General features: G+C 35.6%; 1 protein-coding gene and 1 pseudogene across 9 annotated transcripts in view; one reads left to right on the plus strand and one right to left on the minus strand.

Annotated features, from left to right (window-relative positions):
• MAGI2 (membrane associated guanylate kinase, WW and PDZ domain containing 2) overlaps nucleotides 1-22,507 on the minus strand; it is a 1,325,358-nt gene that overhangs the window by 1,296,491 nt on the left and 6,360 nt on the right. The gene's annotated exons all lie outside the window — the stretch shown is intronic.
• On the plus strand, nucleotides 16,713-17,117 carry LOC128775588 (40S ribosomal protein S24-like; annotated as a pseudogene).

A 22,507-nucleotide genomic window follows, 5' to 3' on the forward strand; every position in this document is an offset into this window, starting at 1 on the left:
CCAAGATGTAATACTAAATCTCTGTTATGTGTACTGAGTGGAGGGTATAAATTAGTTATGGACATCATCTAAGAACAGCTTTTGTGGGGAGAAGAGCCTTTTAAGAAATAATTAGAAACATATTTAGATACATATGATTATACTATATACTTGATATTATTTCTTTCAATATCTATTTTGGATAATGCCATCATTGGAGATGACATCGCAGAGAAATGGAAAGAAGTTTTATTTTTAGTCACTCAATCAACCAATTCTGGTGCCTACCCTATCTTTAGACTTCCTGTTGGATAAATCACAGATATCCTTATAGTTTATGACTGCTTGATTTGGATTTCACTTGATCTTGAAAATATCATAAGTAATGCACATTATTATACAGAGGTACAAAGAAAGTAACAGTGTAGAATTAGGAGTTAGGAGAGGTGTCTATTTGGTTCAGATAATTATCTTCACCATGCATATTCATTTAACTATAATTTTTCAATCCCAACAAGCCATGTTCAAGGCATTGGGAATATCAACATAAAATACTGTTTTTCTTCAAGAAGTTACTCAGTTTGCACATTAAAGATATTCAATAAATCACAAAATATTAGAAATCACGTAATCCAGTGACCTATTTCCCATACAAAAAAATCTGAGGTCACATAATTAGTGGCAATATGCAGTATAAATATAGAGTCTCCTTTCCCATAACAGAAATAATGGCACAATCACATAGCCTAGAATTATCAGGGAAGGAATTTTTAAATAATACTTTAAAATCTGGCTGGATCATGCAAATCATTTCATTCCTCATGCCACAGTCTCATATGATATAAAGTAAATATAATAACATTATATTTACATATTTATTTCTATTCATGCCTTCTGGAATTCTTGACTTTTTAAAATCCAGAATAAAGCAATATTTGCAACTAGGTGCAGACTAAGTTCTGGCTACTAGGATATAAACAGTAGGAGTCTTGTCCTCCCTTTCGGAAACTTTCACTAAAATATGGCCAAATGTGCCCCTTCTTTCTCTCATTTCTCCTACTATTTCAAATGTGCACGTGGTGGCTGGGTCACTAGGATTAGAACTACTCATGGGGATAGAAGAACCAAGAATTGGAACATTCTGGGTTCTAGATAAATATTAAGCTTCTACACCAGCCCCGAATAGCTGTGTGCAAGAGAAATCAACCTTAGTCAAAATTAACAGGTGTCTCTGGTACTTTCAAGCAAATAGAACACTAATGTCGTAAAGTCAAATATATATATTAGATTAGTCAAAATAGTATTGTAGAAAATGAGGTATATAAATATTTTTTGATTACATAACTGTAACTGCCTGAGACTAATCTTGTTTGAGTTATATGACTGGAAATTAACCTGATAACATTTGTTATAATCCTGTGTCCTGTGATGTCTGCTTGGGAACATGTTGACAAATCACACACAGACATGAGAGACAGAGAGAGAGAGAGAGAGAGAAAGAGAGGGAGAGAGAGAGAGGGAGAGGGAGAGAGAGAGAGAGAGGGAGAGGGAGAGAGAGAGAGAGAGGGAGAGGGAGAGAGAGAGAGAGAGAGAGAGAGAGAGAGAGAGAGAACACTACAGCCCTTGGATAAAGGCTCCAATGACTATTTGCCTCTCTGCACTATAAAAGCATTGTGCAGATTATTTAACAACAGCAACAAAAAGCTGCACCAGGAAACTCAGTGTTTGGACTTGAATGAAGGACACTGTATTGTTTTAAAGAAAGAATCTTTTCAAACAAACATACAAATGATTGTTTAATCTATTGTGTTTAACAGAATCTAACTGAATCTTTCTCAAAAACATTAAGCACTTTGTCTTGACCTCAAACTGAGAGTGGTTGTAGTTTTTGTTATGGAGCTGCCTGCTCAACTCCTGGTAACTATACTCTAAACTTCCACAATCATAGAACTCCAGTACGGGAAATATTGGGAATAAAATATGGGAATAAAATTATTATTCTCACAATATGGTTGACTGAACACTTTCCAAAGATGAATGCACAGATCATTAGATCAAAAACTCATGTTCTGGACTAAATAAAAATCTCCTTCCCATTTTCTTCCACCTCTCTTCTCTCTCCTCCCATGTTTCTCCTCATTCTCCTTGGCATCTTCATGGAAGAAATTCTCAGACCTGCCTAAAGGATTGTCACTGTAATCTATAACTATGACCTAAAGCAAAGATAAAAAATGATTTTCTTTCAGATAGAAATTATTAAACTAGGAAGGTTTTCATTTTCCCACAGCTTCCAACTATCTTCCCTCTTGAATTCAATAGAAGACTTCGGTTATTTATCTGTTAAACTGTACTTTTTTGAAAAATTACTGCATACGTAACTAGAATTGTCCAAGAAAATTGGGCATTTATATTCTATTTCCAGAAGTTTGTCAAACTAACCAGGGATGCACAATGTCAGAGAGCTGAACTCTTCACACTTTAGGTTTGAAACGAGTTCCCCTTAGAATTTACTCTTTGAAAAGAAATTATTTTTGAACTACATACCTAGACATTAAGGGAAATCCCAGTGCCCAGTGTATGTTAATTATATATAGTTTGGGTGGTGTTTTTTTTGTTTGTTTTTTTTGTTTTTTTTGTTTTTTACTTCTGGTGATTTTTATTTAACTCAGGAACTAGAAGGCAGAGCATGAAGTATAGCAAATGCATACACAAAATGCATCATCATCTTTTAATGGGAGCCAAAAGGAGTCCCCATTGACATTTTATTCAGTGCCCCTTCATGGGCTTTGTACGCAAAATGTTCTTCAATTTGCCCTGAAGTGGGGGAAAATGCAACAGTTAGGGTTCTGTCTCACACGTGCAGAGATTAGAGACAGCGTTTTAACATTTGATATTTATCTTGGGACCGACCTAATCAGATATTGTGCACTCTTGTTAACTAAATCTATGAACACCTGCTGGCAACTACATGCTTCATTTTCTTACCTAATTCTTCACAGAACTGCAAGGCGGTTCTTTCCCTTCCTTTGTAGCTAGTCTTCTTTGTTTATTGCTACTAACCAAGATTTAAAAGCTTTAAAGTTTATGTTATCTTATTTCTGAATTTCCTTAAGCCTTTAGCAATCTATGTGACCCTCTGTTACCAGAAACAAAGGGAACTAATCTTTTGAGAATGACTTGAAAACTACTGAGGACAGTAACTTCAGCTCATACCTACATTTCTCAAGACTATGCATTATGGTTACTATTTATTATTCACCTTTTCTAAACAACACATTACAGCAGTCTTTTCTAAAAGGATGCCCACAGTGGTAGCTCAGGTTCTGATTATATATTATATTAAATATAATATATACTATATTTTGAGAGAGAGAGAGAGAGAGACAGAGAGAGACAGAGAGAGAGAATGAGTGAGCAGGGAAGGGGCAGAGAGAGGGAGGGAGACAGAGAATCCCAAGCAGGTTCCGCACTGTCAGCATGCAGCCTGGCACAGGGCTCCAACCCATGAACTGCGAGATCATGAACTGAAATCAAGAGTCAAACACTTAGCCAACTGAGCCACCCAGGTGCCCTGTTAATGATATCTTAAGTTGCAAATGCAATAAATCTACTCTCCTCTACCTTGATTAGAACTGTCTTCCCATTTTCTCTGCTACTCAGATTACACAATTGTGTTAAGTATTTTTGAAAATTAGGTAACTTTAGTTTGAATACCTCAATAGTTCTGGAGTTAGTTTTAATACCACACAAAAAAGAAAGATTTTACTTCCACCAAATTCCACTATCTTCTCATTTTAAGTCTTTATTATGGAAACATTAACAAATAAATATTGATATACTTTGTCATCTGACAGAAATGCATTCCACACAATATGGAATCTAAATTAGCAGTCTGAGAACACAAAAATTCATTCCTGTCTTGAAACAGATAACTTCTTTATTCAATAAATATTTATTGAGTACCTACTCTGTGAGGGCAATAATGAACAGGGTCATAAAGATATTTAAACTTAAATCCCCACACCTAATCACTCTATGGAGCAGTAGGTAGATGGTATACATATAAATAATGATTTTGCAAGGTGGTTCGCTATAAGTACCCTAAGACAGAAGCAAGTAAGAATAGAGGTTACGGGAGCCTGGGTAGCTCAGTTGGTTAAGCGTCTGACTTTGGCTCAGTTCATGATCTCACAGTTTGTGAGTTTGAGCCCCACATCAGCTCTGTGCTGACAGCTCAGAGCCTGGAGCTTGCTTTTGATTCTGTGTCTCCCCTTCTCTCTGCCCCTCCCATGCTCATGCTCTGTCTCTCTCTGTCAATAATAAAATAAACATTAAAAAAAAAGAATAAAGGTAACACTGCTTCTAATTAGAGCAATCAAATCATACAATAAGGAGGTGACATTAGAGCCAGGCAGAATTTCAGGAGGCAAAACTGACAGGACAATATTCTTGGCTGAGGAATGAACAAAAGGATGGAGACAAAGTTGAACTAGTTCAGCATGCCTGAGATGCAGTGTATACATAGGATGATGGTATCAAATACATGTAGAAAGTTGTTAGTGGGTAGTTTGGAATGTCAGGTGAAGCATTTAGAGTTTTTTCAATGGAAAAAAAAAGAGTAGAAGGAAGAATACAATGCTGAGTGCTGTTTTAGGCTGATTAACTTGGTAGTCATTTACTGCATGGGTTAGGCGGGGAAAGACTGTCAGCAGGAAACCAGATTAGAAGCTATGGCATTAGTACAGACATTAGAAATAAAGAGACACCTATAGAATGTTAAGAAAAAGCAGAGAACAAGGACAAGAAATACTACCAAGACTTACCTGACAGAATTAAACAAATTAAAGAGTCTGATAAAAGAAAAGGGAGGGCATGGATTTCCAGCTTTCTATTTCAAGTGAACTAGGGGTCAATGGTATCATTAGAAGAAACTGGAAAATCAGGCATAGCTTACAAACATGGAAATTAAGCTGACTCTTAGATTTTTAAAGAAAGAAGCATAGCATACATGTGGAAATATACAGAGAGCAATTGGAAAACATGGACCTGGATCCAGTCAGAGAGGACTGGATAAAAACTTGGCAGTTGTCAAATTGAAAATTTGGCAGGTCCGAGCATATGTCTGTATAAATTCACTAAGCTCAAATAGGCAAAGAAATCTGCCTTTATCATTCATAAACAAGCCTTTTCTTCAGGGGAAAATACAAATAATTTGAATATCTGTAGAAATAGACAGCTCAGATTAAAATGAAATCATACTTGTATAAACCATTCCATCTTGAAGCCATTCCACCTTAAATACATTACATAAATGCAGTGGCTTGTACTCTCTGTGACCACTGCCAAGAATTACCATCTTGTCATAGTGGTGTTTATTTGATAGTATCAAATGATTTATAATATTGTTTACTAACAGGCTGGCCTATCCTTATTCTTGGCAGGCTATAAATATACAAGGAGGGTAAAGAATGCCTAGATTTATCACTGAATGTCAAATTTTAAAATTTGAAATTAGTATAATCATCACCATCTTCACATTTCCTGTTGATCGAGGAATAGTCAGTAAAATCCTCCAAAACTGAGTGCTAAGCAAAATGAACATGGAAGTGAAAATACATCTGTATTTTCTACACATTTTTGCTAAATTATATTCAATGACAAATCAGCTAATATCCTACTGAAAATGCATAATTGCCATTGCTTCCATTTGCCCAAGTCACGTCCTTTGAAAAGCTTACTTTTAAGAACACATAAACATCCAGTTTTCTGTATTTTCCAATAGTTAATATTTAGATAACATTTTGGGTATGTTTTATATAAAGCCCTTATAAACATGCCTCACTTATCAGTTATGAAAATAATGTAAAAGTAGACTGTGTAGCTATATAAGAGAAGTGACCTGTTATAAGTTCTTCATATACCATACAAGTCTATGTAAATATCCCTTATACCAAATCCACTTCTGCAATGCTTCATAAATTAAGTATATATTTTTCCATCCACAAAAGTCATTCCTTACCTTTTTTATATAAAGATTTTATTTTTAAGTAATCTCTACAACCAATATGGGGCTCGAACTCATGACCCCAAGATCAAGAGTCCCACACTCCTCCAACTGAGCCAGCCAGGCACCCCGCTTTCCACTTTTTATTAAAAAAAGTTATTCAGCAGAACAGCTTTCAATCTATTTTACTGTGTTTGAATTAAATCAAATTGTTTCAATATATAATAAATCTTGAACATAAACATTGTACTATAAGCCTCATTGACAAGTCAATAAATGAAAAAGCAACGGTTTGATTTCTCTGTATTTCTTAGCAAAATTTACAATGTTGTTGAAAAAGATTTTCAGCTCCCTATCTTCTACAGAGTTGTGTGTTGTTTTTTTTGAAGTTAGCAACAAAGGCAAAATATAAGTTGGAGAAAATGGTTGTGTAAGTTTATCAGAGAATCATATTTTTCATATACATTAGAATTCTATATATTAGAATTGACTTTTCTCTAATAATAGCAAGAATAATCTTATTGAATAAGATTGGTAGTCACAAAGTCTACCAAATGAAGAAGTTTTAGGAGTTAGCCTTAATGGTTATTTTCACATTTAATGACATTTTTGTTTTGCTATTTTGTTTTGTTGTTTCAAGTTTAATGCTTTTTTAAAAATAAGGGTTATAAATCAGTCTTCCGCCTTTAGTCATTTCTCTACTTCATAGTGGTAAAATAAGGCTTTGTAGAATTTTGTGTTAGCATTGGCAATTAGTACTATATGGAAACAAATGACAAAGAAGCAAGTGCACAAAGTCAGCACCCAATATGATGCCTTTGTCTCCCCTCGTGCTAAATTCTCAAATTTATATAAAAGCTTCACAGCAAATTTATTAGGATGAGTCAATTTTTTAGACGTTCTTATCAAATGCTTTGTGTCCTTGAGAATAGAGGAAGAACTGGGTTCTGGAGTGTGTGTGTGTGTGTGTGTGTGTGTGTGTGTGTGTGTGTGTGTGTGTGTGTTTTACCATAAAGTTACTGAAGAAACATGGAGGAAAAAAAGCAGCCTATGTGAACTAGTTTCTTGACTCCTACTCGGTTGTCATCCCACAATCTCAACATACAACTGTCTGGGGCCTCAGGCATGAATGACAAGAAAAGTACCTAACAGTTTCCAAAATCACCCAAGTATGTAATGGGGATCTAACTATAAATACTGTTCATACTGTAGGCAGTAACCCATATGTGCTTATAACCTCTACTTCTCTATATATCACGTGTGCAAGGAATATCACAGGAACTCAACAAATACAAGTCCATCTTCACTTTAGCTTCGGTAATAGAAAAGGACAATGGCTCAATCTATCAGGGGTAAGGAAATGGCATCTTTCATACTATGTCATAGTGTTAAACTGTGCCCTGAACAGACTTGGGTTTATGTCTGCAACACCGAGGAAGACCAAAATCAATATTAAATTGCTAACTCCAAATATTTAATAAATAGTTTCTGAGGTTAAATAAAGACTGATAAGCTTGAATGTTAGCTAGAGGGAATAGCCTATTCTTTTCTTTCCCTTTCTATATTTGCTTTTGCCAAACTTCACTCAGGCTGGAAATAATCATAATAATTGGAACCAGCAGAAGGAAATAGCTGATGCTGCTAGGCAAGATGAAATAAATCTGCAACTCAAGTAATACTAAATATAAGCTCCACATGAGCATAATAGAACAAAACACCTGAGATAAGACTGTACTTTGGAGCCAAATTCTCAAGTTTACATTTTACAAGTAGATACATTTTAGAAATGCACTATTTATAATGTATCAGGATGGTACTGAGTGTAAACAAATAGCAGATTTATGTCACTATAGCAGTAAGACTAAATAACTTCCTAGGGGGAAGAAAGAAGACAAATAAGAAATGTTTGATTTCTGAGAAAAAAAAATTCATATAAAGCAATAATGCAATAAACTTTCAAGTTCGTAAAAAAAATATTTGTTTAAAAATTCAGAAAGCATAAAAACACTGTTAGGGAATTTATATTCTTTGTCATTTGTAGAATTTGATACTCCTTCTCTTTTAACACAGTGCTATTGTAGTATTTTTATGGTTGCCAGTGGTGTATGCTATGCAGTACTGAGACAGCTGAATAAGAAATATTTTAACACTACTAAGATGCTTATGATTTCAGCATGAAAATTAGCAATTAAATTTGAAGTATTTGAACCATTCTAAGATGGGAAAAAATGAATGCCATTTCTATCAAAAACTCTGAAGCTTTGGAAAGGAAAACAGAACTGGAAAAGTAAAACATCTGAGTATTAGAACTGTCTGCTTTACAGTTGGAGGCACCTATGACGGGGATTGGTTCATTAATCCTCTAGACTCTGTCCTATTCTGTTTTAGCAACATGTAGAGCGGATAAAAGTTAGGCAGTCACTTAGGACTCAGTGACCTTGGGCAAGTTGAGTGACCTTGGGCAAGTTGAGTGGCCTTGGGCAGGTAAGGACACTCTTTATGCTTCAGTTTCCTCACATTTAACTGGGATGATAAATATCACTTTTCCACGTAGAGTTCAATGTGAGCCTTAAATGAATGTAACTAAATGTGAGGTGGGACTTTTCCTGTTTTCCTGGAATGTAGCTAAAGCTTCAAAGCTAAGGACAATGGAAAAGAAGTTATCAGTCATATCCATGGTAAAGCCAGTCCAAAGATCATCAGTTCCAGTAGCCTAAATGAAAAGACTAAATATGTGAAAAGAGATCCACAACCAAAGATTCTTTGAAGGGAATCTTAGGGGACAATGAAGTATCATCTCAACTTCCCCCCTTAGACTGCGCTACCTGCAAGGAAGTGGTCCCTCACAAGGGTCACAGAATAGTTGCTTGCTGAATTCTTCAAACAGTCATAGTTTCAAGTGTGCAGCCCAGAAGCAAAGTATGAGAGAATTCTGGGAACAACTGGAAAAGTTTTCCCATGAGCCTGAGGGTATTCATAAAGATAAGGACTTATGCCTACCTTTTGTCAGAGAATTCTGAAGGTGGGAGCTTGGGTGGAGCTGCCTATGATATTTGAACAAAAGAGATGCAGTTGCATTTCTGCAACAGGATGGGTCAAGGAAGACCGCATGAAGTTTTCCAAGGCCAAGTAGCTAACTCAAGCAGAAAGCCAGTGACAGCGCTCTGGAAAGGATTTTGCTCAAGGGGGCTGCCTGCTGGGCCTAGGGGACAGTAACACAAAGAACCTGGAAGGGTAGTGCAGTGGGCAGGAGCTGATGGCAGAATTACAAGTGGTCAGGTTTAGAGCACACTGCCACTGTCAGGACGTGCTGCAATCAACACGGTGGTGTATGCAAAAGGTAGTGAGGAATAAGAGTGTGTCTGAAGAAGATACAAATGTGATCCATGACAGAAAGACAGCATCTGGATGCCTGACATAAACAGGGCACATATGGGCAGATTTAAAAGAACTAAAGAAACAAGGCCTTTGTTCCTTTATTCATGTTCCTCCTCCTCCCTTGCCCTGACCTCTGAGGAGACAGAGTAGGTGGGGGGTTGGGAGAGGTGGAGCAAACAAAACAATGAAAGGGACCACACTAACCTCTCTCATTATTGGTTTCCAGAGTTCCTGGTCGACCTGAGCTCAAAAGATGATAGGGGAACCTTTCTGTTGGAAGCAATGTTAAAATTTAAATTGCAAACATACATTTTTTTATACCTGAAAATGAGACTATTCTGATATATTAAAACAAAACCAAACAAACAAACAAACAAAAAACAGTCATGAGGTGGGGTAAATGAGAAAAAATAATTATTTCTTGTTGATACTCTTTGAGCCCAACCTATTTAATAGTCACCAGAGACAGTACATACGACTGAAATGTTCTAAGAAGCCAAAACAACCTAGAGGTTTTTATTGTTAATACTGAATTTTTTTTTATTAAATTCAGCAATGTTTACATTGCAGGACTAAGTTGGACATGAACTTTTAAGTTTGACATTAATAACTGTAGGAAGTGCCACAGAAATACTTAACTTTAAAAAATAAGAAAATTAGTTGACTCACCCATCAACCAAATACATCAAGATATCAAATGCAACAAAGAAAAGGAAAAAATAAATATTCTTAGTACAAAAATGTGTACTGTGATTTTCCTTGACTGAATGAGCTCTTCTTTTTTTATGTTTATTTTTGAGCACATGTGCATGGGGTTGGTGTGGGGGGCAGTGAAAGAGGAAGACAGGATCCAAAGACAGCTCCAAGCTGATGGCAGAGAGCCCAAGGTGGGGCTCAAACTCAAGAACTGAAAGATCTTGACCTGGCCAAAGTCAGACACTTAACCGACTGAGCCACCCAAGCGCCCTGAGCTCTTATTTCTGATCACCCCATTTAAAGATATTTTGAAGTGGATGGCACATGAATGCCATTTATGACTAATTTACTATGAACTACTTAATCTACCACCTTTACATTTCCCTTAGTTCTCAAATAGAGCAATTTTCTTTCCTAAAACAGCCTGAAACAATTCTCATCTTAGATGAAAACCTCCCCTCTCGAGCAAAAGAGTCAATTTAATTCTCCCAACAAAGAAAATCTCTTACTCTAACTAAACTTCTAAGCTGTCTTTTGATACTGGAGGTCTATGGCAATGTCAGTCATTAGCAGCTAAACTCTCTTAGATGTTGATGGACAATGGACTCAGCAACCTGACTTTCTACAGGGCTCATACTATTTTGAATCAAGCAAGCATAGGTTGCACACTGCCAAACTATTTAATATATAACTTTTAAATTAAACAAAAACAGATTCCTTTCACAACCGTTTCAGTGTAAGAATAAAAATGTTACTCAATAAACTAGGAACATTTTGTAATTTAGATTAATTATAAGAATGTATTTCAGAACAAAACAGGGCATATTTGGGGGAAAAATAACACTTTAAGTGAAATGAGTCTCCTAATGGATGAGGTAGGTAGTGATCACACAGCCAAAAATCTACCACAACATAATAAAGAGTGCTGTAAGTATATTTAAAAAGAAATTATTTAAAATGATTTAAAATATTTTTCAAGGATATAACTGTAGGCTAAAATGGCTGTACTTACAATGTCTGTTAATTATGGATAGAGGTTCTTAATGTGTGTGATAGTTAAATTTATGTGTCAACTTGACTGGTTCACCGGGTGCCTAGATGTTTGGTCAAATATTATTTTAGCTGTATCTGTGAGGGTATTTTTGGAAGAGATTAACATTCAAATAGTTAGGATGAGCAAAGAATATCACCCTCCCTAATGCAGGTGGGCCTCGTCCAATCAGGTGAAGGCTTGAATAGAGCAAAAAGCTGACCCTCTCCCAAGTAAGGGAGAATGCCTCCCGCCTGAACTGCCTTTGAAATGAGACACCAGTTTTTCCCTGCCTTTGGATTCAAACTGAAACACTGGCTCCTCTTGACTCTCAGGCCTGCTGGCCTTCAGACTGGAACTATACCATCAGCTCTCCTGGGTCATCAGTTAGCTGACTTACTGTGGATATACTGGGAATTGTCAGTTTTCATAATCACACGAGCCAATTCCTTATAATCAATCAATCTACCTCTCTCTAAGTCTCTCTCTCTCTCTCATACTCTCTCTCTCTGTGTGTGTGTGTGTGTGTGTGTGTGTGTGTGTGTGTGTGTAAATATATCCTGTTGGTTCTGTTTCTCCTGGGAACTCTGACTAATACAATGTGTTTCAAATAAATCAAGTATTACAGGGAAGGAGGACCTTTATCATTCATTCATTCATTCATTCATTCATTCAACAAATGTTTCCAAAACATTCTGCATATTTTCAGGCATCAGTCCAGGTACTAAGGAAATAAATATGAATTAAATGCTATACCATACCTTTGATGAATTGTGCATCTAGTTCAAGTAACATATTTCACAACTTTATTGGAAAACCATTACAAAAATCACATTTTGTTGTGATATTAAGAATTACAAAAATATGGATCTAATTTTCACATACCAACTCTGGACAAATAAATGAACGTTGAGATGTTAGGATATATATGTCATTCTTTTAATTAACAAAATTATATAACAGTTACACAGTTATACAATTATACAAAGTTCAAAATATTTTATGTGTAATTTCTAGTATCTTTAACTAGAGAAGCTACCTATAAGAAAGAAGATAAAAATTTGAGTGTTCAAAAAGTTACATATCCCAACCATTACCATAGGAAATATTTGAATAATTTCACATGGCAGAGGAAGGTTATTAATTTCAAACATAGTTTCAATAAAGAATCTCTAGTATAATTTAGAGAAGAATTTGCATTTTCAGGGTCTACTCCAAATATAGTCTATAATACCACAGCAATGGTCACAGAGCTTGGTCTCAAAATAGCACCTCACAGATTTTAAAAAGTGAGGCATTGTTTAGTTTCTGTGACCTTTGAATTGAGACTAAAAATATACAGTACATAAAGGCAGCACTGTTGAAGACAGAGTTCTCACTATTATTGTTTGCATCTGGTTTGCTAATAAAATAGAAACATTATCTGTAGTGCTTAACAGTGATACATTAACATTAAAAATCTGTATATGATAATTATCTTCAATGTGATTCATACTATGAAGAACCCAATTTAAGAGGATTGGTTTGTACATTGTTAAAGATCTATGGGGGCGCCTGGGTGGCTCAGTCAGTTGAGAGTCCGACTTCTGCTCAGGTCATGATCTCACACTTCGTGAGTTCGATCCCCACGTCAGGCTCTGTGCTGCCGACAGCTGGGAGCCTGGAGCCTACTTCAGATTCTGTGTGTCCCTCTCTGTCTGTCCCTTTCCCACTCACACTCTATCCCTCTCTGTCTCTAAAAAAATAAATAAGTGTTAAAACAAATTAAGATTTATGTCCCTCCTCCCCCCCATCCTAAGGTAGAAATACTAAGTAAAGAAGATGCCATGTGCAGGCCTATGAAATACAGGCATTCCTCAAATTCCTATTCTTGGTCCCTTCTCACCCAGCGCTCTTCTAAGAGCACCAAAGCTCCTTGAGAAGCTACTACTACCAAGTAGAAACAATGCCACTCAATTCTCCAATCTGCAATTCTAACAATTCTGTGAGCTCTAGACATACGTGACCAACAACCCTAATGTCATAAACATGCCATCATCTGCCTGCCAGGCACCCCAAACACATTATATTCTCAGGTATTCATTTTTCTCCACTCACTCTATTCTTTACATAATATCAACTGGAGCAAAATTAAATAAAATAAGCAAAATAAAATCTAGTAAAAATTTAAAAATAGGCCATTTTATAACTTAGTTTTGTTAACTCACTATCTCTAACTCCAATGACTAGTCTAAATTGTTTTAAGTAAAATATCAATGATTCATACCTCATGAATATAATCACATTACTTCTTCACTAAGAGCCAAAATGCACTGATAGTAGCATGGTGCTGCTTCTGCATTTGTCAAAGAGAGCAATTTTTAATTTCTAGAACAGCCTGAAGCCATTTCCCTTGTAGTTTAAATTTTAATCTCTGTAGCTAATGGCATCTTCATCTACTCCACAAAGCTATCCCAAGTCAAAAAGCTCAGAATTATCTTTGACTATTGTCTCCCCTTTACCACTATCTCCCATTCAATTGGAAATAAATTCTGATTCAACTGCCTTTAAAATATGTCTCAAGTTCATGTCCCTCCATTCCAACTACTGATACCAGACCTTAGGCCTTGTTCTGTTTCTTCTCCACCCAATACATACCTCAAGCCAAATTTCCCCCTTGCCCTGCCCCTGAAAACAACAACAACAACAACAACAACAACCACAACCACATTATGCTTCTCCATTTTTCAGACACCTTTCAGTGGCTTTACTCACCTAAAGAACAATGTCCAAACTCTTTAAGTTTAGGTTTGAGGCCTTTCCTGATAGGATTCCAAGTTTCCTTTCTGGAAAAAATTTTAGTTGCCACTAGGGGCACTCAGGTCCCCCTTCCTTTGGCCTCAATGACCTGTATTTTGTTCTCTGCACTGGAGGGTCACTTTTATCCTCTCTGACCTTTGGCCATGCTCTTCCTTCTGCTTTCTGCACCTCCCCTCCTGAAATCACACTCACACTTTAGGGCCAATGTCAAAGATCTTTTATGCTGTGAAGCACGCCCACGCCCAGCCATCTTCCATCTCTAGGCAGTAACACTTCCAACTGAACTGTGCTAACAGTTTTATAAAATATTTTCATGCATTATCTTCTTTAATTCTAACCACCCTAATGTAACATATGACTGAATCTGAAGGAAAGTTACCCCCAACCCTCCCATAAGGAAGTGAAAGCAATGAACTTGGGACTGGAATCCAATTCAGTCCTCTTACTCCAGGATCCACCCTCTTTATACGCTACTGCCCTGCTTCTTCTTTTCCCTTCTAATACTCTAAAAGCAATTTGTTTATTTCTGTATCATTCCATTAAAACTCAGTGTTTTAAGGCTGGGTTTGTACATAACTGCCTCTCCTGTTCTGTATTCTTGGATGGTAGGGTCTGACCCTTATTATTGTATTTATTTTATTTTTTAATGTTTATTCATTTTGAAAGAGAGAAATCATGAGAAGGGAAGGATCAGAGACAGGGAGAGGGAGAGGGAGAGAGAGAGAGAGAGAGAGAGAGAATCCCAACCAAGCTCCTCACTGCCAGCACAGAGCCTGATGCAAGGCTCTAACTCACTAACTGTGAGATCATGACCTGAGCTGAAAACAAGGGTCAGAGCCTTAACTGACTGAACCACCCAGGCACCCCTGGACCCTTATTATTTTAATGCCAGAACCTAGCTTTAGCATGACACAAAACAAAAATATAATGAATAATTATTTACTCAATTCATAAGTTAAAGGATCTTAATTTGCTAGAAGATTTTTATAATGGAATAAAATATATTTATGTGACAAACACAGAAATTCGATCATAACACAAACATGTACAACACTACCCCCTCTGGTTTTGTTTGTTTGTTTTTTTTTTTGAGAGAGAGTGTGAGTTGGGGAGAGGGGCAGAGGGAGAGAGAAACAATCTTAAGCAAGCTCCATGCTCAGCACAGTCTGACGTGGGGCTCGATCCCATGATTCTGAGATCATGACCTAAACCAAAATCCAGTAAACCAACTGAGCCACCCAGATGCCCCACCCCTACCCATCTTAACCATGCATCCCCTACAGAGCAACTGCCTATCACCTTTTACTATATGTACACTTCTTGAAGGAGCAGGATGCACATGCTATTTCTATTTTCTTACCTCCTGTTCACTCTTCAACACTATGACATCTGGTTCTCCTGCTTCTTCCACTCCATGGAAATGACACTAAACAAACGTGACCTCCATTTTTGCCAAATACAATAGAACCATTACAGACATCATCTTTAACCATTTCTGCTGTGTCTACCAGTGCTGACCATTCACTCAACATTAAGACAGTCTGATAACAGTCTTAGGTTCTTTCCTGGGATCCCCTGACTTCTAAACCATAGATGCCACAGTATTTTTTTTTTTTTTGTCTTTTTGCCTTTACATTCTTTTGTCAGATGATCTCATGCTCCCTAATCTACACATTCAATCCCAACCACTCTTCCAAATTTAAGGCTGTAATAGTCAGATGCCTATTTGTTCCAGGTACCTCATATTAAATAGATCCCAAATGGAATTACCTTCTATCCACATTTACTCCCTGCCTCTAGTCTCTGTAATGATTGACACCAGTTAACAGAAACTAGAAAATCAACCAAGATAACCTCTTTCTTTATCCCTATCCAATCAGATACACTGACAATTTTACCATCTATATATATTTCTTGAATCAGTTCCCTTCTTTCCCACTCCTACCCTCATTGTTATGGTTCAAGACCTCAAAACCTCTCTTCTGGGTAAGTCTGTAGCCTCGTAAATTGTCTTTCTGCCTGTATCTTCAACCTCCTTTAATTGGGTCTTTTGACTGACTGCATGTGCTCCATGAAATGTTGCCTACATTTCTCCTCACAGGGAAAACAATGGACAAATATGATCTTCTCAATCCTGTTCTTAAAACCTTTCAAACATAGAGAAGCAAATGAGCCATAGCGGTTAAGAGTATTGACTAGGTTTGAATCCTGGCTCTGCTAATTATTATGTGTCCTTGTATGAGTTTTTTAATCACTCCAGGCTCCAGTTTTCTTATCTGCAAATGGGCTTAATGGCAGTAGCTACCTTGTAGAATAATATGAGGATTAATTAACATTTATCTAAAGTGTTTATCTGCCTGACATACAGTAAGCACTGCACAAATGTTTGCTATTAATAATAATAATAATAATAATAATACTCAGTGGCTCAACATTCAGTTCTATATGATGGTTTGGCCCACATCTAATCCCCCAAAGTCACTTATTTCTAATATCTATATTAAACTCCAGACTTTGGTGCTTAGAACCTCTTTATCACCTTCCTTGAAACTTTTAATATCAATGCCTCCTTGCTTTTTCTCAAGAAGTGTTTTCCTATCTTCCTTGCCTGATATACTTTACGTACTATTGTATATAGTTTTGAGTCTGTACCACACTCCAGGCCCTGGGCTATGCATATTATAAAGGCATTATAACATTTATTCTTCATAGCATCTTTATGAAGTGGGTTCTGTAATGATACCTATTTTACAATGGATGGAGCTGATTTATAAAAATGTAAAACAATTTGTTTGTTCCCTGACTGCTTGAAGCTTGGCCACCATCATGAATGACATAGTAACTATCAGGACCAGGAAGTTCATGACCAACTGATTATTTCAACAGAAACAGATAGATGGTCATTGATATTCTTTATCCCAGAAAGGCAACACAGTACCTAAGATAGAAATTCTGTATAAACTAGCCAAAATGTACAAGACTATACCCAATGTCATCTTTGTATTTGGATTCAGAACTCATTTTGGTTGTGGCAAGACAACTGCCTTTGGCATGATTTATGATTCCTTGGATTATACAAAGAAAAACAAACCCAAACATAGACTTGCCAGACATGGCCTGTATGAGAAGACAAAGATGTCAAGAAAAAAGCAAAAGGAACAAAAGAACAGAATGAAGAAAGTCAGGGGGATTACAAAAGCCAATGCTCATGCTGGAAGAAAGAAGGAGTAAAGAAAAGATTCTGCAGTGACTATCTGTGGTGACTGTGCACATTTTTCATGTGAGAATTAATAAACTAAGAACTTAAAAAAAAATAAAACAATTTGTTCAATTTATGTCTAGTATGGGGCAGAGCTGTGACTGGCATCCACAACTGTTGGTCACTAAATCTCCATGCTCTTGACTATTATACTACACTGTGAAATTCCTAAAGTGGAATCAAGATTTACACACCCTTTGGGATGCCTGACCCACATCACCCACGTGAGACTCTATGCTGCACAAGGGGCCTGCTTGGGATTCTCTCTCTCCTTTTGCCCCTCTCCATCCTCACACTTTCTCTCTAAAATATGTTTTTACAATGAAAATACAAATTAAAAAAAAAAAAAAAGATTTACACACCTTTCTGTGGTCATTATCTAGCACAGTGCCCAGAACATATCATTAAAAATATACACATAGAGTTTATGTAACTACTTGAACTGAAATCCATGATGTCGAATACTAAGAACGCCTAACCATTATTTCTTCCACAAAATGTTTTCTTTTCTTATTTTTTATTCTGTTTACATCATGGAAGGTATATTTAAAAGATGAAAAGATATTCTCAATAATTTTTTAACTCAGATCACACAGATATACAACAGGATGCAACTACTTGAGGGTATGGATGATGTCTTAATGGTTATTCATCTTTTTACTACCAGTTTCTATTTCAGTGTTACTAGAGAATAGGTTACCAATAAATGTTTGTTAAATAATAAGTAAATGAATTCTAGTCCTGGAAAAATGGACGTTGGAACATTTTTGATGAGTCAGTTTATAATTATATACACTCCTGGATCAATGGCACAGACATTTGTAAATATTTTATAATTCAAAAAAAATATTTCAAGTTGGTTTTGGCATGCATTGTGGGTATATTTTTGTAGCTGATTTGCTTTCTTGATTATGTTCTATTTTGGGTAATGTTAAAATGAACTTGTGTTCCTACATATTTTACTTCACAACGGTTAAAATTTTCTGGAATTTAAAACAGAAGTCCAACCAGAGCAAACTAAATGAGGTAACGGAGACATACCTAGAATTTGAACTTATCTAACAGGAAAATACACCTTGGTTTATTCTTCAAATAGATTTATCTTTTCAAAAAGAAGATCTTCACCATTGCTCCCAAAACAATAAAATAGGAATGCAATATCTATTTTTATAACATTTTAGAGTCGTATCAATTAGAAGATTTTGGTTGCAAAATAACAGAAAACCCAACCTACCTACCTAAACCCAACTAAACCTAATGGTTTAAAATATCTTTTAATATCTTAAATACCTTAAAATATCTATTAATAAATAAAATAATAAATAAAATAAAATAAAATAAAATAAAATAAAATAAAATAAAATAAAAATCTTAAAATGCCTATTACTTCAGTAACAAGAACACTGAGATTGGGCTGGTTCTGGGTTCATTATTTTAGCAGTTCACCAAGGAGCTAGTAGCTTTTTCTCACTCCATTCTACCAATCTCCACCTTTTGGGTAGCTCTCCTCATGAACACAAGATGACTATAGTTGCTCCAGGCATCACCTCCACATGCAGCAACTTTCACAGACAGAAATGTGAATAGCTCTGTCCTGAATCTTATTTTAAAAACTAAAAAATTTCTCAGAAAGTCCCCAGGGGGATTCACCTTACTTTTCACTACTTAGAACTGGGTTATAAGCCATTTCCTAAAACAATCATTGGCAAAGAGATGAAATTACCATGCTTGGTTTACACTAGTCTAAGTTCATCCCCTTGGGATGAGGCCACGCTAATATGAAACACATGGCATAGCAGCACATCAACATGTGGATACTTGAACAAAACTGTCATTCTGTTAGTAAGGATGGAGGCAAGAAGAGAAGAAATGCATTCCAGTAGAGAATCAACAATGTCTCCTTAATAACTCTGTGGTCTTCTAAAGTCTGTCTGAAAACATATTCAACTGAAGCAAAGCATCTCCTTAGTCAATGCTAGAAGAGTCATCGTGATGCTTTTCACACTATACAATGAAGACTTCCCAATTATTTTTAAAAAAGCATTTTCTTGATTCTTAGCAGTAGTTTAGCATATTGTTTGAGCTATCAACAATATCATTAATTTTACATAGTTTTTCTTAGACTTCATAGTATATGTGCACTTTATAGATCCATATACAGTATCACTCCATAGTGAATTAATTTGACATAAAGAAAATGGCTTTGAATTTAACACATTAATGTAATTCAAAATATTCTATTCTCCATTTCATAACAAAATCTCTTAGGATTCAGGCTAATTAAACTTGGGTTTCTTGACATCTTTAATTTAAGGCAATACTATTACCTGTATTTTAGCTAAACATTTGTAAGTTAGGCATCATTTAACCTATTTTTAAATGATTACTGCTTTAGAATTGTAATACACCTTTTATCCGTAGCAAGTTTGTTCGGGTGCTCTTACCTTTCTCTGAGACATCTAAACCAATGAAAATTAAAACACTGTAAATATGTTATCATGATGATGACCAAGCATGCCTCTTGTCCCTGACCCATCTTTTGTTACCTTATCATTAGGGCATTATCCCAGGCATTATGTAGTCCATCAGCCACTTGGCCATGCAAATAAAAATTATCAAATTCCAAACTATTAAAGCCTGACTTCTCATTATCACTTCTTAAGAACTAATATATGTGAAATGTATAAATCATCTGGGTACTTGATTTCATTATGTCTTTATGGTATCCCACTATCAGAGCTAATAGGGGTTAAAAAATACCACTCACAGGGGTGTCTGGGTGGCTCAGCAGGTTAAGTGTCTGACTTCGGGTCATGATCTCATGGTTCATGAGTTCTAGCCCCACATCAGGCTCTCTGCTGGTAGCACCGGACCACTTCAGATCCTCTGTCTCCCTCTCTGCCCCTTCCCCCACTCTCAAAAAGAAATCAACATGAAAAAATCCCACTCACAGTTGAAAATTAATACGTGACTATGCAAACTGTTCAGCTAGATTTGTCACACATGGAAAAATTTCATGTAACTCTTTCTCTAAAGTAAGACTATATCCTCACATGCACATATCTTTCTGGGACTATGGATTTAAAAACTGGCATTAAACTTTAGTGTTTGAAAAATGTGTGTGCCCACCCACATGCGTGTGTGTGTGTGTATGTGTGTGTGACATCCATGTACACAAAGAAGAAAAGTAAATCTGTTGTTCACTAGAGTGATCTTTCACACTGAAGGGAAGAAAAGCATAGGCACTTTCAACCAAAAAGGAAAAGGAGATTCAGCTATAGACCTTTCAGAAGAAATACAAAGGAAGGTTTTATTACTTTAATTGCAAAGAGATAAGAGCATATTGATAACATTCTTGCACTTCTGGCCGGGGGAGGGGGAGGTCAACTTCTATTTAGACCCCAGTCCTAACACCAACAAAATGGCCACCCTCCAAGTACCTGATTTTCTAGAAAAGTGAGATTACAGTTATTCATGTTCAAGGTGCTTTTGGAAATAAGCCAAGACTTCTGGGAGGTTTTAGTGACCCTTTAAAAAGCCTAAAAGCTAGCTACTATTTAAAGAAATTTTGTCTTTAACATCCTTACAGCACAGACTGCAAAGAAAGGGGTCAACCACAGACTGATCAGAACGCTTCACAGATGTAACACTGGACATTACATATCTCTGAAATTTGCTCATGCTTGCAACCCAGCCCATCAGATTTTGACAAGTTCAGGTTATGTTGCTAGATAATCTGTGGGTTTCTACAACATTTGTTATCCTTGTATTCATATAGATTCTAGCTAAGTATAAACCTTCCTGTGCACAGCAATACGAAATACTAGGATAAGCAACAATGCTCACCTGTAAAATAAAAATAAATGTTAAAAATTATATGTATTTTGCACTTAACATTTTTACTCAAACTCTATGATCTATTAAGTGACAATGTAAAGAGCAAACCGTTTTTTTATGCTACTCATACCCATGGCAACAAAAATAATTCAACATTACATTTGGGAAACTCATGTTTTAAGAAATTTCTTCAAACAAAATGTAATTTGAAAAATAGATAAATAAAATATACTTTTTTGACATTAAACAAGTATGCTTCTTCCTGCTTCGTTTCATGGTCACTTAATAAAATTATGGTTATTTACAGAAAAATCTGATTTCACATGTACAAATTTCTCTAAACGCAGTTTAAGAGGGTCAAAAAAATCTACAAATTTGTCATTAGAAAAATAAGTATCTATAGAATTTCTTTTATTTGAAACTATAAATGTTTATATTTTCTTCTGTTACATATTTGATTTGGCCTATTACTGGATATATAACGACTTCCATGGTTTTGACACTGATTTTTTTAAGTGGGCCAAAATAACTGAAAATGACATAAAACTTCACATGGATTCATATAACAATTACAAGAACAAATGTATTTCAAGGTAGAGCAAGCCAAATAATCACAAATTTTGAAACAAATCCAACCATTTATTTAAAATATCTACTCATTAGCCTACTGGATCTTTGAAAATTAAGACATGGGATGCATTTAAGTGAATATTCAGCCAGTTGTCAAATAAGAAACCTTTTTCTGTTTCTTCTGAAGTATCCAAATCAGTCAATGTTATATACTACACTTAATACAATTTTTTTAAGTTTTTAAAAAATTAATCTCCAAACAGAATTTTTTTAAGAGTTGATAATGTGTCAATGAGTGCAATAATTAGTGGAATATTCCAATAATTAGTGGAATATTAGAATAATGGAATTATTATTTCTCTAGGATGATATGAGCATTTTACAACACTTTTTAGCAGATGTGTATCTTTCACTAATTGAATTCAGTAATCATGAGCTTGTTATTAAATTATCTATATAATATTAATTAAAATTTCCTTTCATTAAAGGAAATAACACATCAGTCCATACTGGAGATAGAAGAAAGAAAGCTGGGAATGAAATTAAATAAAACATTTTTAAAAGGTCACAACACTAAGAAATTTGTAAGACCCTTTTCCATATTTCTTCTCATGTAAATAGCTAGTACAGGTAAGAGATATTTTTAAAAATTAATATTAAACACTGGAGCTTCAAGTTACAGGTTTCTGTTGAATTCAAAGATAGGGTTAATTCAACTAAAATCCTAAAATCATTGGAGAGCTGATGGTAGCTATATTGTTGATTGTTCTATCTAATAAGTATTAATTCAGAGAAGTATTTATATTGAATTGCTGACATTCTCACAAGTGCAAAGTAAGTTCCTTGCTGTATTTTATGCATTTTTATTATACATAGTGGACTGTGAACACTTATGAATTAAATCTGTTTGTGATTGCTCTTTATGAGATACTTGATTTCTAGCTGAGAAGTCAAA

This window comes from Panthera pardus, unplaced genomic scaffold (assembly GCF_024362965.1).
Source record: "Panthera pardus isolate Hobbes unplaced genomic scaffold, ASM2436296v1 HiC_scaffold_8, whole genome shotgun sequence".
Taxonomy (NCBI): Eukaryota; Metazoa; Chordata; class Mammalia; order Carnivora; family Felidae; genus Panthera; species Panthera pardus.